The sequence below is a fragment of the Osmerus eperlanus genome, chromosome 10 (assembly GCF_963692335.1).
Source record: "Osmerus eperlanus chromosome 10, fOsmEpe2.1, whole genome shotgun sequence".
NCBI classification, from domain to species: domain Eukaryota; kingdom Metazoa; phylum Chordata; class Actinopteri; order Osmeriformes; family Osmeridae; genus Osmerus; species Osmerus eperlanus.
Genome location: NC_085027.1, coordinates 16942647 through 16957708, shown reverse-complemented (window position 1 = coordinate 16957708; position 15062 = coordinate 16942647). Strand labels below are relative to the sequence as shown.

The following is a 15062-nucleotide window of genomic DNA, read 5'->3' as shown; positions in this document are numbered from 1 at the left end:
CATCCATCCAGTTATGGATTGATTTTCTCTGCAGCTCTGTGCAGGCTGACTGATAGGCCCAGTGCGGCCTGTCAGTATTGAACACACTCAGACTGTTCTAACCCCTGAGCTAAAGCCTGGACAGTTTCATGGGGAGATACCTGTGTGTGTCGATGGTTACATGCGTGCGTGTTGGATTATGTATGTGTGTGTGTTGTGTATACGTATGTGTCTGGTGTGTACATGTGTGTCTTGTGTGTGTGTCGTCATCAGGGCGTGATCATAAATCAGTGTGTGAGGGCCAACGGATCACCACACTGCTCTCCACATGTAATTACAAAGCTGACATTTAAACAGCAGCAGCCATATTTCACTCTGGCCAGCATCAGCAGACACTGAGTGCGCTGTGGACAGAGTAAAAGTTATTTTCCCTAAAAGAAGGGCAGGAGAAAATCGATAGTAGGTAAAATGCATTCTAATGCCTTGTTAATGGGCTGCAGTATTAATTATTCAAAGACGGCCATTTTATCTGCTCGTTAAAGTGGCAGCTGGGAGGAGAAATATGCAGCAGTGTTCTGCCTGCTCCACCAGGGTCATTACCAGTCTCTCCTCTCCCACCAACGCTGGACAGACACACACTAGTCCAGAGTTGTTCTCAGTCAATCATCCTCTGGTTTCTTCTGGATCTGTTTGTGTGTGTGTGGGTGTAGTTAGAAGTGTTTGTATAGCTCTGATGCAGGTTGACTGTATAGTCTTAAACACAGCCATAACTCAGTGCTGTGTATACGGATATGTATCTGCACCTCCCTCCTGTCTTTCCAGCCCCATCCATCAAGCCTAGCAGCTCTTTACAGGGAAGCAGGAGGAGGAGCAGGAGAGTTGGAGGAGGAAGGAGGAAGAGGGGAAATTTAAATTCCTCTTTGGCCCACTGTCAACCTGCGTAAGCAGCCTGCTGACTGGCTGGCCTGCGTGACAGGACTCCTAATGACACTGCAGCAGCCGCTACAAATTGCTTTGACTTGATTTATTTATCCTTCTTTTACCACCAGCACCATCCCCTCTTTCCTCCCATCCTCCCTCCATCCACCAGGCCATTCAAGCACAAAGTCACGCACACACGCGCACACACACGCTCTTTCCCACACATGCTGCGATATCTCCTCTCCAGCGCCATGCCAGTGGCAGGGAACATCTGTCTGTGTGTCCCCCTGCCACAGAGCGTTAGAGTCAGGGTGGCTCGCTGACTCGAGTGGCCAGTCTGGGAAGGCCTCTGGGCAGAGCTGGCTGGAGATGGGCAGTCTAGCGGAAACCTGACTGGAGGTCCATTCTGCCCTGTTTCACCCTTTGTGTGTGTTTCTTTTTCTGTGTGAGTGCATGTTCACGTGTATTTTTGTATGTGTGTGTGCATGTTCGAATGTATGCACGTTGTGTGTGTGTGTGTCAGGGGTGACCGTGGAAATGTGGATCATAGGGCACGTGGGTTTCAAAAAATAGCTAGGGGGCATCTAGTCTCCTCAAGAGTTGGTGCGTGTGTGTTTGCGAGCGTGCGTGTGTGCGATGGTGTGTACATGCACATATTTCACACCCGGCTCTCTTCAAATGATGAGTCCGTATGCTCAGCCTCTGTTTGGCCAGTTTTAATCTCCACGCATTTAGACTGTTTAAATTGTTTCAGTTCAGTTAAGTTTCTATTTACCTAGGCAAAGTGGAATGGTATCAGAGCTAGCAGTCAGCGGTGTGTCAAGGCTGCAGGTCGTTCATGCAGGAGAGATAAGAAGAAGAGGGGGAACACTGTTTAATCAAGCGGAGAAGGGGGAAGGAGGCAGAACGTCAGGGGGGAGGGGGGGCTTGGGGTAGGTTGGTTTAAAGGACTTTTCTGGTTCCACTTTCACTCCTCCAGTTGTTGTGCTTCTCTGGCTCGCTGTCTATCTCTTTCTCTACTGTATCACCTCCCCCCTCTCTCTCTCTCTCTCTCTCTCTCTCTCTCTCTCTCTCTCTCTGATATCTATCTGTTTTCCTCTCTCTGTCTCTCTCTCTCCTCTTCTCTCACTTCAGCGGTGATTCGTCATCTTTACTCCTAGAGGTTTGACAAATGTGTGTGTGCGTGTGTGTGTGATAGATGGACCGGCCACTGATGTGCAGCAACCCCCGGGGGGGGGGGACGAGACAGCTATTTAAAGTCTGAACAAGACAGAGGACACATTGCTTTTCTTTGATTGTTTCAAACCAGCAGGGTGGCTAGGACAGGAGGAAACTGAGGGAGAGAGCAGCACTGCGTCTGTGAGTCCTGTCTCACCCATGTATACAAATCACCAGCTCCATGACCACGATGGCTGTGTTCTAACTGCAGTCTTCTCTCACTCAGTCTTCCTCCTCTATCTCTCAGAGTCAGAGGACTTACAGCAGAGCAGCCAGTAGTTTGGAGCCTGGGGCTAGGGCACTCATAGCCTGGAGGAGTGTGTGAGTGTGTGTGTGTGTGTTGGGAGGCCAGCATAGATAATAGATTATTTCTTTGTCAGTGTGTAAGTCAGTTATTTGTATGAGAGGCCGTATAGGCCATAATTCATACTTGGTCTCACATACACGCCATGACCTCACATATATACCATCATACTCTCACATATATACCATTATACTCTCACATATGTACCATTATACTCTCACATATATACCATTATACTCTCACATATATACCATTATACTCTTGCACATAAACTACTTGGTCTCACATATACACCATTATACTCTCACATATATACCATTATACTCTCACATATACACCATTATACTCTTGCACTTAAACTGGCATACTCTCTTACACACACACAAATACCCTCTTATATGCACCATCATACTAAAGTATGACAATATATGTAAGAGACAAATAGTATGTGTGAAACAGAATGTTAGTATATGTACGAGAATAACAGGATGTGTAAGAGAGAATACTTGTCTATGTAAGAGAGAATACTTGTCTATGTGAGAGAGAATACTTGTCTATGTGAGAGAGAATACTTGTCTATGTGAGAGAGAATACTTGTCTATGTGAGAGAGTTTGATTGAAAAGGAAGGCAGTTTGATTGAAAAGGAAGTAGTACTGAATTCTCAGTTCCTGATTGGCTTACACATGAAGAAGGATTTGGGGTAGATGTAGCTAACCTTCCCTATCAAGACGAGACTGAGTGACATGACAAGATGGATTCATTAATAACATTTTGCATACTCCAAATCCTGCGGCGTCATTGTCAGAAATGTTGTATCAAAGACGACAGCCATACACGGGGGCTGTTTCTAACGTTAACTTTGACAATGAAATGCGCCGGCTCTTCAGACCTGGATCAGGTGCATCAAGGAGCGGCAGCAGCACTCTGTCAGGAGCTAGTCTTAATGCCAGCCAAGTGATGGCGCAATCCCAATATCAAACTCCGCAGTATTTCGGTTAAGACTAACTCCTGACAGAGTGCTGCTGCCGCTCCGTGATGCACCTGATCCAGGTCTGAAGAGCCGGCGCATTTCATCGTTAGCGTTAGAAATAGCCACTGTGGATGGCTGTCGTCTTTGATTCCAACATTTCTGACAACGATTCAAGCAAATCCACTAAAAAACTCAAATGTAGAATTCCATAGTTGTTTAGGAAGTTATACCGACCCCCACTACTTGAGTCAAAAGTCCTAGATCAGTTTTTCAATTGATGAAACAAACTATCATTTAAATTAAAGCCAATGCCTGTGTGAATACCGTCCCGTGGCACTGGGGTTTTAACCGTTGACGTCTTTAATTAGCCGAGTGGTCTTTACACCCTTGGCTACTAACCTAAACTTCAATGCCACAACCTGAATTTGATGTAAATCTGTTCACAACATTTTCCAGTTGGGACTTTTAAGATCCTATTTGAGTGTAGGCCCCTATGCCCGATGAGTGCCCGCACCCATTCACTGCAACGAAATAGCTTCATGGATCCGACTCGGAATCTGAGCTGAGACGCCTTGACAAAAAATGTGTTTGGCGTGTGGTGCGTTTTGGAATTGTTAATGTGATGTGTTCCCATCGTATTTAAGACGAAATAGTTTACAAAGAAGAGGTTTGTTAATGTGACTGTATACATATCTCACTCATACTGGCTAATCAGCTAACATGTTAAAGTAGCCTAGTCTACATCCAAAGTCGCTGTCGTGAAACTAGCCTCATTTTCACAAAAAGCTTCGAGATAAAATTAAAAACCTTTAAAAACGTCGACATTTAGCCAATATTATTGTGCACAAGTATTTTAGTATAGTTAATATGTAATTTAATTCCATAATGTCTCCAGGAATAACTGTAAAAACGTATTTCAGGAACGGGTCTGAACCTCCCTACATTAACGCCGCAGCATTTGGAGTATTCAAAATGTTATTAATAAGTCCAATGGCTTCATTAAGCCGCCCACTCTCTGCCATCTTGCCATGTCACTCAGTCTCGTCTTGATAGGGAAGGTGGGCGTTAGCTACATCTACCCCAAATCCTTCTTCTTCATGTGTAAGCCAATCAGGAACTGAGAATTCAGTACTACTTCCTTTTCAATCAAACTGCCTTCCGTTTCAATCAAACTCTCTCACATAGACAAGTATTCTCTCTCACATAGACAAGTATTCTCTCTCACATAGACACGTATACTCTCTCACATAGACAAGTATTCTCCCTCACATAGACAAGTATTCTCTCTCACATAGACAAGTATTCTCTCTCACATAGATAAGTATTCTCTCTTACACATCCTGTTATTCTCTTACATATAGTAACATTCTGTTTCACACATACTATTTGTCTCTTACATATATTGTCATACTTTAGTATGATGGTGCATATAAGACGGTATTTTTGTGTGTGTAAGAGAGTATGCCAGTTTATGTGCAAGAGTATAATGGTGTATATGTGAGAGTATAATGGTGTATATGTGAGAGTATAATGGTATATATGTGAGAGTATAATGGTATATATGTGAGAGTATAATGGTGTATATGTGAGAGTATAATGGTATATATGTGAGGTCATGGCGTGTATGTGAGAGTATAATGGTGTATATGTGAGAGTATTATGGTATATATGTGAGAGTATAATGGTATATACGTGAGAGTATAATGGTATATATGTGAGAGTATAATGGTATATATGTGAGGTCATGGCGTGTATGTGAGATCAAGTATGAATTAAGGCCTATACGGCCTCTCATATATTTGAGTCTGACGCATACTAAGGCCACGGATCTGTCTCAAAACACACACAGTACACACCACTGCATGACGCCTCAGACAGGGCTATGACCCATGCAGAAGTGCAGATAACAGCATGTACTGTGTCACGCTAGAGCGCAACTACATGCCAAGCACAATGGGATCCCACTCCAACATGTGGAGACTAAGACGAGGATACTGTCCGCTCCACTAGGCTTATATTTGTACACACACGTTATCTAAGTGTGAGTGTGTGTGTGTGTGTGGCCAATCTGAATACTCATATTCAGTGAGTCAGTCATGCTCAGAGAAAAGCTCTGCATGTGTTCTTTCTGTGATTGACAGGCTATGTCGTAGCCCCCGTGGCAGGTTCTGGAGGCGGGTCAGGGGGGTCAGGAGCAGAGCTAGGGACAGACGAGGGGGGAAGAGTGGGTCCATCTCACACACATGCCCTTCTGCTGTCATTGGCATATGGCCCCCCTGCTATCTAGGACACGTAAACCTACTGTTTGTTCATCTGGTGTGAAGACACATGAAGAGGCTCACATACATTGATAGGCACGGGAGAGATGCACGGGGTGCGTGGGGTGAAGACTGGGTGACATTGTGAGCTTGTAATGTCTGGAACACAAGACACGATAGTGGAAGAAGGAGGAGAGGAGAGTAGGAGAGAAAGAGGGAGGGAGAGAAAGAGAGAGCAACAGCCGGGGAGAGGAGGAGAGACAAGTGGCAGGAGCGACAGGAAAAAGACGGAGGCTGCCTGTGTCCCTCCATCCCATCCCCACCCCTCTCCTCCTCCGTCACACCCCTCACCTCCCCCCACCGCAGCCTAGCATATGTGGACTGACAACATGACATTGCCAGTGGAGTAAGAGACTGGGGGGATAGGGGATGAGGGAATTGAAGTAAAGGAGATGGGGGAGGTGGGAGGGGAGGGGAGGGGCGGGGCAGGGCAGGGAGAACCAGAGCGAGCGCCTCTCTGGCCCTGATGTCCCTGGTTCTGACAGCTGATGGAGGGAGATTAGGCTCACACTCGCTGCCAACTGTCAGCCCCAAAAAAGCCTTGGCTGAACCCCCCGCACCCCACAGCCGCACAGACACGAGAGAGGGTGTGCACTGACCCTCAAACTGTCCTCTGTCTCTTCATTTCAACACACACTCTCACACACACACACATTCTTAAATTAAATCACATTATTCATCAAAAAACTTAGGACTCATTAAATGCATCACTTTTGAAGGATACAGTCGATTAGTTTTGGAATAAGATCTAATGTTAGCATTTAGTAAGTCCGTGTTGACTCAGTATCTGTTACTGTCTCACAGTCATTCATTGTTCCTGCTTGTGTGACATTGTATGTACATTGTGAAAGAAGAAAGTTGACATTTCCCTGGCTGACAGGCGGTCGACATGTGCATGCATATATGTGTGTGTAAGACAGAGAGCATGTGTGTGGGTGTGTGTATGTGTGTGTGTGAAAGCAGTCCGCCCAGGGACTGTGTGTCATCGATTGAGCAGCAGGAAGAGACCTATTATCTCTGCCCATGGTTCAAACGTGGAGTCAAGTGTGTCATACGTGTTAGCTCTAATTGGCCAGCCACACCAGCAGTGAAGGAGAAAGAGAAGGAGGAGGAAGAGGAAGAGAGGGATGGTTGGGGGGATGGGGAGGATACTGTACAGTCCACTACTCCTCTCTGAACCCTCAGGAGACACCCTGTCTCAAGCCTGTCTGTCTGTCTCTGTCTGATTCCCCCCTGTCTGCTCCTGTGTTCAGGCAGGTCATTAGAGGCATGGACAGACAACTGGACAAAAGTCCCCAATGGACAGAAGGACTGTTCTGGTTGGATGGGTGCCTGGAGGAAGACAACCTAGGACTCCATCCCTCCTCGCTCGTCTGGTGTCTGTGATCTGCTGCAGTCAGACGGATCTTGGACGCAGGGAGGAGGGAGGAACGGAGGGAGAGAGAGAGACAGAGAGATAAAGAAACAAGGAGGATGATAGACAGTTTAAAGTAATGACCATTTTTGTATTACAAAAGAGGCCACAAATACAGTAACCAAGAGCAGGGTAGATGATCTATGGTTGTACTGTAGTGTTTTGACTTTATTTTATGGTGTTATACTGCCCTCTGCTGGTTAAGTACTACGAAAACACACCCATAGTCCTGCTCAACTGATAAGGGCAGGTGGAGGCGGTGTACTAGACAGATAGACAGACAGACACACACACACACACAATTAATCAGCTCCTCTCCTGCCCCCACAGTGACCTCCCACAGACTGACCAGTCGCATGGGTGTTTTAATCAGACCACCTGTGGTGTTCCTGATAGCTCCATCCTGCTCTGTCTCATTACTGGCCTGAACCTCTGAGAGTATTAACCTGCATTGTCTCGTTAGCCAACATGGCTGCCACAGGAGGTGTGTGCTGGGGCTGGGGGCTGCTCTGTGTCAGTGTGAGGTGCTGGATCTACCCTGCTGGTGTCTCTTCCTCTGCCAGTCCTTATTTCCTTTCCCAGCAGGTCCCTTGGGCCACCTGGCTCCACTGTGGTCTCTCTAATGACTGGGAGAATGAGCCCACTGTAACCTTGTCTGTCTATTATCACCTCAGCAGGACCGGCCTGGCCTTATCTTGCTCTGTTGGAGAGAGACAGAGACAGTGGACTTTTTATTACGCTCTTCATATTAATGAGGATCAATAGCCACCAAGACCATTAGTGAGCTGTCATTGTCTCTATTTTACTGTACAATACAGTGCCCGTGATACAGCTGGTGATCAAAATTTCAGTAATTGGAGTTTGTGCGCATTCACACAAAAGATGCGCGTTCATCACTGGTAGTGCTTTGCACGTGGTCTATATACCATGACTGGTTGTTAGTTGTTCTAGTTAGACAGAATGTGCTTTCTCTTTTACATTTCCCTTATTTATAATCAAATAGCAGATTGCTGAATTACACCTTTAGTTTGCTGGCTATACAACCCATAGTCATATGGGTAGCTAGTTAACGATGGCTTCTGAAAGGCATACTTTGTAGCAAGGTGGCTAACGCTATGTGGATATAAAGACAGGAAACATATCTTTGACTCTTTGACCAAAACCGTCCTCATGTCATTATCATGTGAGGAGTGTCTGTGCTAGGTTGTTTCTTGTCAAGTCCATTCTGTATGGAGTATCTAGTTTCTGAGTTTTATTGTGTTTTCAACGTCACCAAATGCTAGGTTGTCCCTAGACAAATATAACCCATTTATAAATGTCTTTATATATGCTGTATAATTTCATAATATTGCTCAAATACAGAGATTCCTGCCATTCTAGTAGGACAACAATACAAAAATATAGCTGCAAGCAGCGATGCGGGTTCCTCCGCAAAATGGCAAAATATTATAAACATGTACACTGTAGAAGATCGAGACTTGGACAACAAGAGAGCAAAACTACTTCATGTTTGGCCAACAATAATAGGCTGAACGGGGATTTGAACTCATGAGCATAAGGTCACTAGTCAGTCTCTCTAGCCTCTCTGCTACACACCAACTGCTGAGATTGTATGATTAGTAAGGGCTGATTATTAACTTTTTATAGGATACTGAAACTCTTCTTGAGTTGATCTCCTTCCAGACTCTTAGTCAATGCACAACAAACAATAGTCATGTGGGCAACTGGGCTAGGGAAGCGCTCATATTCAGCTCCTTGCGAGAATAGCCTGTGACAGTACAGCAGCCGACTCTCTGGTCCCATTAAACTACACAACATGCACAATCAGGGTGACCAACAAGATTATATTAACTAACAAACAATAACATTACAAACATCTAACTGAACGAACACAACAACTGAAATCCCTTGCACGGCTGTTGTAACCAACTATTTTCCACAAGTCTTTGCATTTTTTGATATGCCGCACTGCATGCTGGGTACCCAAGGGTGCTGACGCTGATTATCTAGCTGTGCTCCGACTGCGTGATATGAGTATTAGTTTTTGGTCAGCTTTGGGACAAAGGTTAAGAAACGGTTGACATTTCAAGGTGAAATTGCGCATGGTATTTCAGAATGATGTCTGCCTGTTTAACTAAACAAGTAATCAAAATTATGACAGGCCAATAGACTGTGCCTGGATACGAACCTGTGACCTTGCAATTCGTAGGACACCGTTTCAACCCATTGAGCTACCCTCAAGGCTGAGTATACGTGGTCAGTTACTGTACAAAAAAAGGAAGCCGTTTCTCCTGAAGCACGGATTGTTCGATTTGGCCAAAGTTTAAACAGCTGTAATTCAATGATCTTTTGACATATCAAGGTGAAATTGCGCATGGTACTTCAGAACGATGTCATCCTGTTTAACTAAACAGATATTTAAATTTAAGACAGGATCAAACACTGTGGCTGGATTCAAACCTACGAACTTATACTTTGCAGGTCACCGTCCCAGCCCATTGAGCTATTCTCAGTGTTAAATATTGTCATGTTCAGTTACTGTATGAAAAAGTAAGCTGTTTCTCCTGTGGTAAGCGTTGTTAGATTCAGCCAAGGTTGAACAGCTCTAATTCAATCATATTTTGACATATCAAGGTGAAACTTTGCATGGTACTTCAGAGGCATGTCACCTTAAAGCTTATTAGGTTTGAACCATCCTTCAAAAATACATTTGAATTGATTGATTTAGTGACACAAACATATTGAGGCAATGTGGACATTTACATAAATACACCCATTTCAGCCATTTTGTACTTGATTCAATTGCCTTAAGTAACGTTTTTAAATACGTCAATGATACATATCTGTACCAAATTTCAAGTCAATTTCACCTTTGGTTCAAGAGAAGAGGAATTTTGAAGGTTTTCCCAAATTATTACAGTACAGGAAAATCCATCATGGCGGACCTTATGGGTCCTTGAGGCTTTTTTGTTCCTCATGAAAAATGAGGCATGCACACCAAGTTTCAGAAGAATTGGAGCAATGGGGTGGAAATGCCATCACTTTGAAAATCGGACTTTTGGGCGTGGCCTGTGGCGCCCCCTATGGTCCGATGTGGCCCATATTTGGTGTGGGGGTACCCACTTGGATGTAGTATCAATGTGCCAAATTAGAAAATTTATGACCAGGGACTTTTTGAGATATTGGGGCGCAAGGAGAAGAAAAATAATAAGAAGAAGAATACCAACAATAACACTAGGTTCCCTCCTACCGGAGGAACCTAATGACAGGGTGGCGATGTAGTAGCCTGGTCTCCTAACCAGACCCTCCTACATTTAATTTGTACAGAGGGTCTGGGATCGCTCCATTGACAAGCGTTAACTTCCTTGAAGGCAGGTACTCTGTTGAAGTTTAAAACTATTGGATCTGCCCAGAGCCACTCTGATCTGCCATAACCAATCGCTAGCGTTCGCCTTAGCCAACTCCTTCACCACTACTGTAACGGAGCTAGCTGCCGTAGCTGCAAAATCAAACTTTGGGAGGAAGGCCACAACATCATGGCCACCAACAAAACTCAGCAAGGATTGTTCTTGCTCCAGCTTTAATTTATGGATATTCGGCAGCGTTACCACAACAGACCGAATAGCTTCGCTCGCATCTTTCTCCGCCGCCATGACTGAACTACAACTCAAACTAGCGCACGACATCAACGTCATCGTTCTCAGCCACTCCCTCTGTTCGCTGATTGCATCTACAAACAATGTGTTTCTGAAAACCGACTGATGCACTGAAATTGCAGACCTAGTACAGAAGCAAAATCCAAATTGAGCAGAAGTACGTAGGAGGGCTAGGGATGTAGGGGTTACTAAAGTAAAAGTTCTTTGTTGACAAAGAGCACCACCTACTGGTCAAATATCAGCTGAGACGAAAAACAACATTCAAGATGGCGAGAACACGTTTACATTTTGCATCTTAACCACTAATACAATAACGTCGCATGGCCACTACACATCCACAGGCCCAGAGCAAGACACCTGCCAACTTGCAACTTCATACAGTGCCCAGTTCTCAAGATGATCGAGATGCACACATACAAACACACATACAAACACACAGACAGACACACAGACAGATTAGATGTAAACATGTGTAAAGGTGTGGATCATGGCCAGAAGGGGGCAGTAGAGAATAGTTACATTTCTACATGGCAGAGACAAGGAGATAAGGGAGGATTCAAGTCTGAGTTGTCTGGTACGATGGTTGGGGTGTGCAGACACACAAAGAGGTAGAAAGGGAGTGAAAGAGAGCAAGATACAGAAGGAGCAAGGGAGGGAGAGAGAGAGATGTGTGTGTGAGGGAGAGAGATGTGTGTGTGAGGGAGAGAGAGATGTGTGTGTTTGAGGGAGAGAGATGTGTGTGTGAGGGAGAGAGAGATGTGTGTGTGTGAGGGAGAGAGAGATGTGTGTGTTTGAGGGAGAGAGAGAGATGTGTGTGTGAGGGAGAGAGAGATGTGTGTGTGTGAGGGAGAGAGAGATGTGTGTGTGAGGGAGAGAGAGAGATGTGTGTGTGTGAGGGAGAGAGAGAGATGTGTGTGTGTGAGGGAGAGAGAGAGATGTGTGTGTGAGGGAGAGAGAGAGATGTGTGTGTGAGGGAGAGAGAGAAAGATGTGTGTGTGAGGGAGAGAGAGAGATGTGTGTGTGGGGAGGGTGAAGGGCAGACAGCAGTGGAGACTTGAACAGCTCCTGCCAGCTGTTGCTGCCTAACGTGACAGAGACAGGTGGTGCACAGTCATCCATCAGTCCGAGAATGCACACTTACACACACTAACATACACGCAAACACATTCACACAGAAAGGCATACAAGTTAGGCAGTCAACACACCCACACATATTTTTACTTTAGCATCAAACCAGTTCTTTATCATCTTCCCCTCTGGCTCATGCCCATTTACAGCATTTTGCCATTCTATATTTCCACAAAAAAACACAAATAGGGTGTTTTAGATTATTGGGTGTGCTTTGCCTTCGGCAAGGGCACAACCTTTGTTCTCTCACATATATATTATTATTGGGTGTGCTCAAGCCTTCGGCGAGAGCACAACCTTTGTTCTCTCACATATATATTTATTTACAGCATTCTCACTATTGTTTTCCTGTTTCTCTTTATTATTGTGAGAATGCTGTTAAGCATTCTCACTATTGTTTTCCTGTTTCTCTTTATTATTGGGTGTGCTTTGCCTAAAACTCAGTCAATATTTGGCCTACATAGACAAAGTAGGTGTCAAAAGTTTCGTCTTGGTAGCGATTGAGTTGCTTCTATTGGAATTTACGTTCCGTTGCATGGTTTAGGCTGAAGTTAAGTTTTTGTGGCGAAAAGTGAAGCTAACGGTGGCTAATTTGCTAGCCACAGTCACTGACGTTACTAACGTCACTACGTCACTAACGTCACGAAAACACTCGTGACTACCTTTGGCAGAACATTCGTTTCGCATCTGTTAACTTGGGGGATAGCTAGGCTAACTATAGCTTTACTGCAAGGCAGCTGCAGAAACGCCACAAGCAAAGAGGCCATGGTGATAACTATTTACTCATTTTACTAATGAGCGATTTTCCACTAAATAAATGTCTTTTTTATTATTATTATTTTTATTAGCTTATTTACGTTTTTGAGGGCATTTTTTCAGTTAGCAGATGGTAATGTTTGAATCGCGATTCCATCTTCTACTGCTGGTAACGTCGTAGAATAATCTTCAAAGGGGGTTCTTTATTAATGAATGAATGCAATGAGTAGGCTAAATGCCTGAAAATATCATGAGAAGGGAAAAACTTAAATGACGTTTAAGTCATAGAGATTAGGTCAATTTTGACACCGGTCTGCCCAATTTATTGGGTGTGCTCAAGCCTTCGGCGAGAGCACAACCTTTGTTCTCTCACATATATATTTGGGTGTGCTCAAGCCTTCGGCGAGAGCACAACCTTTGTTCTCTCACATATATATTTATTATTATTATTTATTTTTGCCCCCCTAAATCTTTGTCAATATTTGGCCTACATACACAACCTAGGTGTCAAAAGTTTCGTCTTGGTAGCGATTGAGTTGCTTGTATTTTTATTTACGTTCCGTTGCATGGTTTAGGCTGAAGTTAAGTTTTTGTGGCGAAAAGTGAAGCTAACGGTGGCTAATTTGCTAGCCACAGTCACTGACGTTACTAACGTCACTACGTCACTAACGTCACGAAAACACCCGTGACTACCTGTCGCAGAACGTTCGTTTCGCATCTGTTAACTTGGGGGATAGCTAGGCTAACTATAGCTTTACTGCAAGGCAGCTGCAGAAACGCCACAAGCAAGGAGGCCAGGGTGATAACTATTTACTTTGTGATGTGAAACACAATTGTGAAATGTAATGTACAATATTAGCTGATATTATTAAGAAAGTAGGCCCACATCTACTTTTGGAAACGGTAGTCTACTATTTCACTGAAGCATTAGCATCATGACATTAGCCTCTGTTGCCCGGGCAACACATACTACAGTGGTCTATGATGCATCTGTTTTCAATCTTTAAAATAAACATTCCTCACAAATACATTTTCGTTGTAGGATTTATTATGACATTACATTACAAGTAAACGATTTGTGGGTGAAATTGTCATTACCTGTGGTTTCAAACCAGTGTTGCTCACTGCAACGCTGTAGCCTACGCGAGACACTACAAAAACATCTACACAGCTGTACAGTAGGAAGTCAAACGGCGACACATGTTCGGCACTCCCCTTACTTAAATCAAAAGTCTATCTAACTACTAACCTGAACTTCATTGCCACAGCCTAAACGTTGTCAATCTGTTCATGAAAATAATTTCAGCCTAAACCGTACAACGGAACGTTAAATCCAATTCAACCAACGCAATCGCTACCAAGACGAACACAGCAGTAGTCTACTAGTACAGGGCTATATCGCATTTTGCGTTGTTACTGACAATGATCGCTACCAGTGAGCTTTTTATGAATGAGCGATTTTCCACTAAATAAATGACAAGCTTATTTACGTTTTGGGGGGCATATTTTCAGTTAGCAGATGGGACTGTCTGAATCGCGATTCCATCTTCTACTGCCGGGTAACGTCGTAGAATAATCTTCAAAGGGGGCTCTTTATTAATGAATGAATGCAATGAGTAGGCTACATGCCTGAAAATATCACGAGAAGGGAAAAACTTAAAATGACGTTTAAGTCATAGAGATTAGGTCCATTTTTACACCGGTCTGCCAAATTTATTCGTTTTGATTCAACGATGAGGCTGCCTCTTGCAGGGGAAATGAGAAGACATCTATTTCATTCTACACTTCACTCGTATTTTCAGTTGTAAATGAGCAGCAAAAAAAAATGCTTTTAAATCTATTTAATCTTTATAAATAATAAGTATGCATTTTCATACAAAATATACAGAAATCAGTTGTAAAAATGTCATTCAAAAACGGACCCCTGTGCAACCGACGCAAGCAAGCACACCCTACAATTTCCCCAGAAATTGTACCCTCTCTAGTTCCTAATGTATTTCTCCCCAACATGTTACCATAATGGACTGGTGTTGTGTGCCCCAGTTGACCTTTCACCCACAGAGGGATTCACAGAGAGAGTGCAGATGGGTCCGGGTATGGAGAAAAGTCTGGAGTCTGGACTCTTCTCTCTCTCTGCTCATCTGTCCTTTTCTTGCTCTCAGCTACTCCTACCTTGCCTCTCTTTGCTTCCATCCCTTTCAATACCCTTCAACCTCTGACCCTCACCATTCCTCAGTTTCCTTTCCCCATGGTCCGTCCACTGTGTCCTCTTTGTCATGACAGAAAGGGACAGTCAGCCTGGTGTCTGTGAGGAGAGTAGCAGCAGACTGGGGCAGAGGCCTCCTAGCCTTGACCAGCTTCTAGGAAGCTACAGCTTCACTGTCAGTGGCGCCGTCA

The 15062-nt window shown here is 44.2% G+C and overlaps 1 protein-coding gene across 1 annotated transcript in view; it reads right to left on the bottom strand.

Annotated features, from left to right (window-relative positions):
- Window positions 1-15062, bottom strand: part of cbfa2t3 (CBFA2/RUNX1 partner transcriptional co-repressor 3) — a 212842-nt gene that overhangs the window by 121396 nt on the left and 76384 nt on the right. The window lies entirely within an intron of this gene.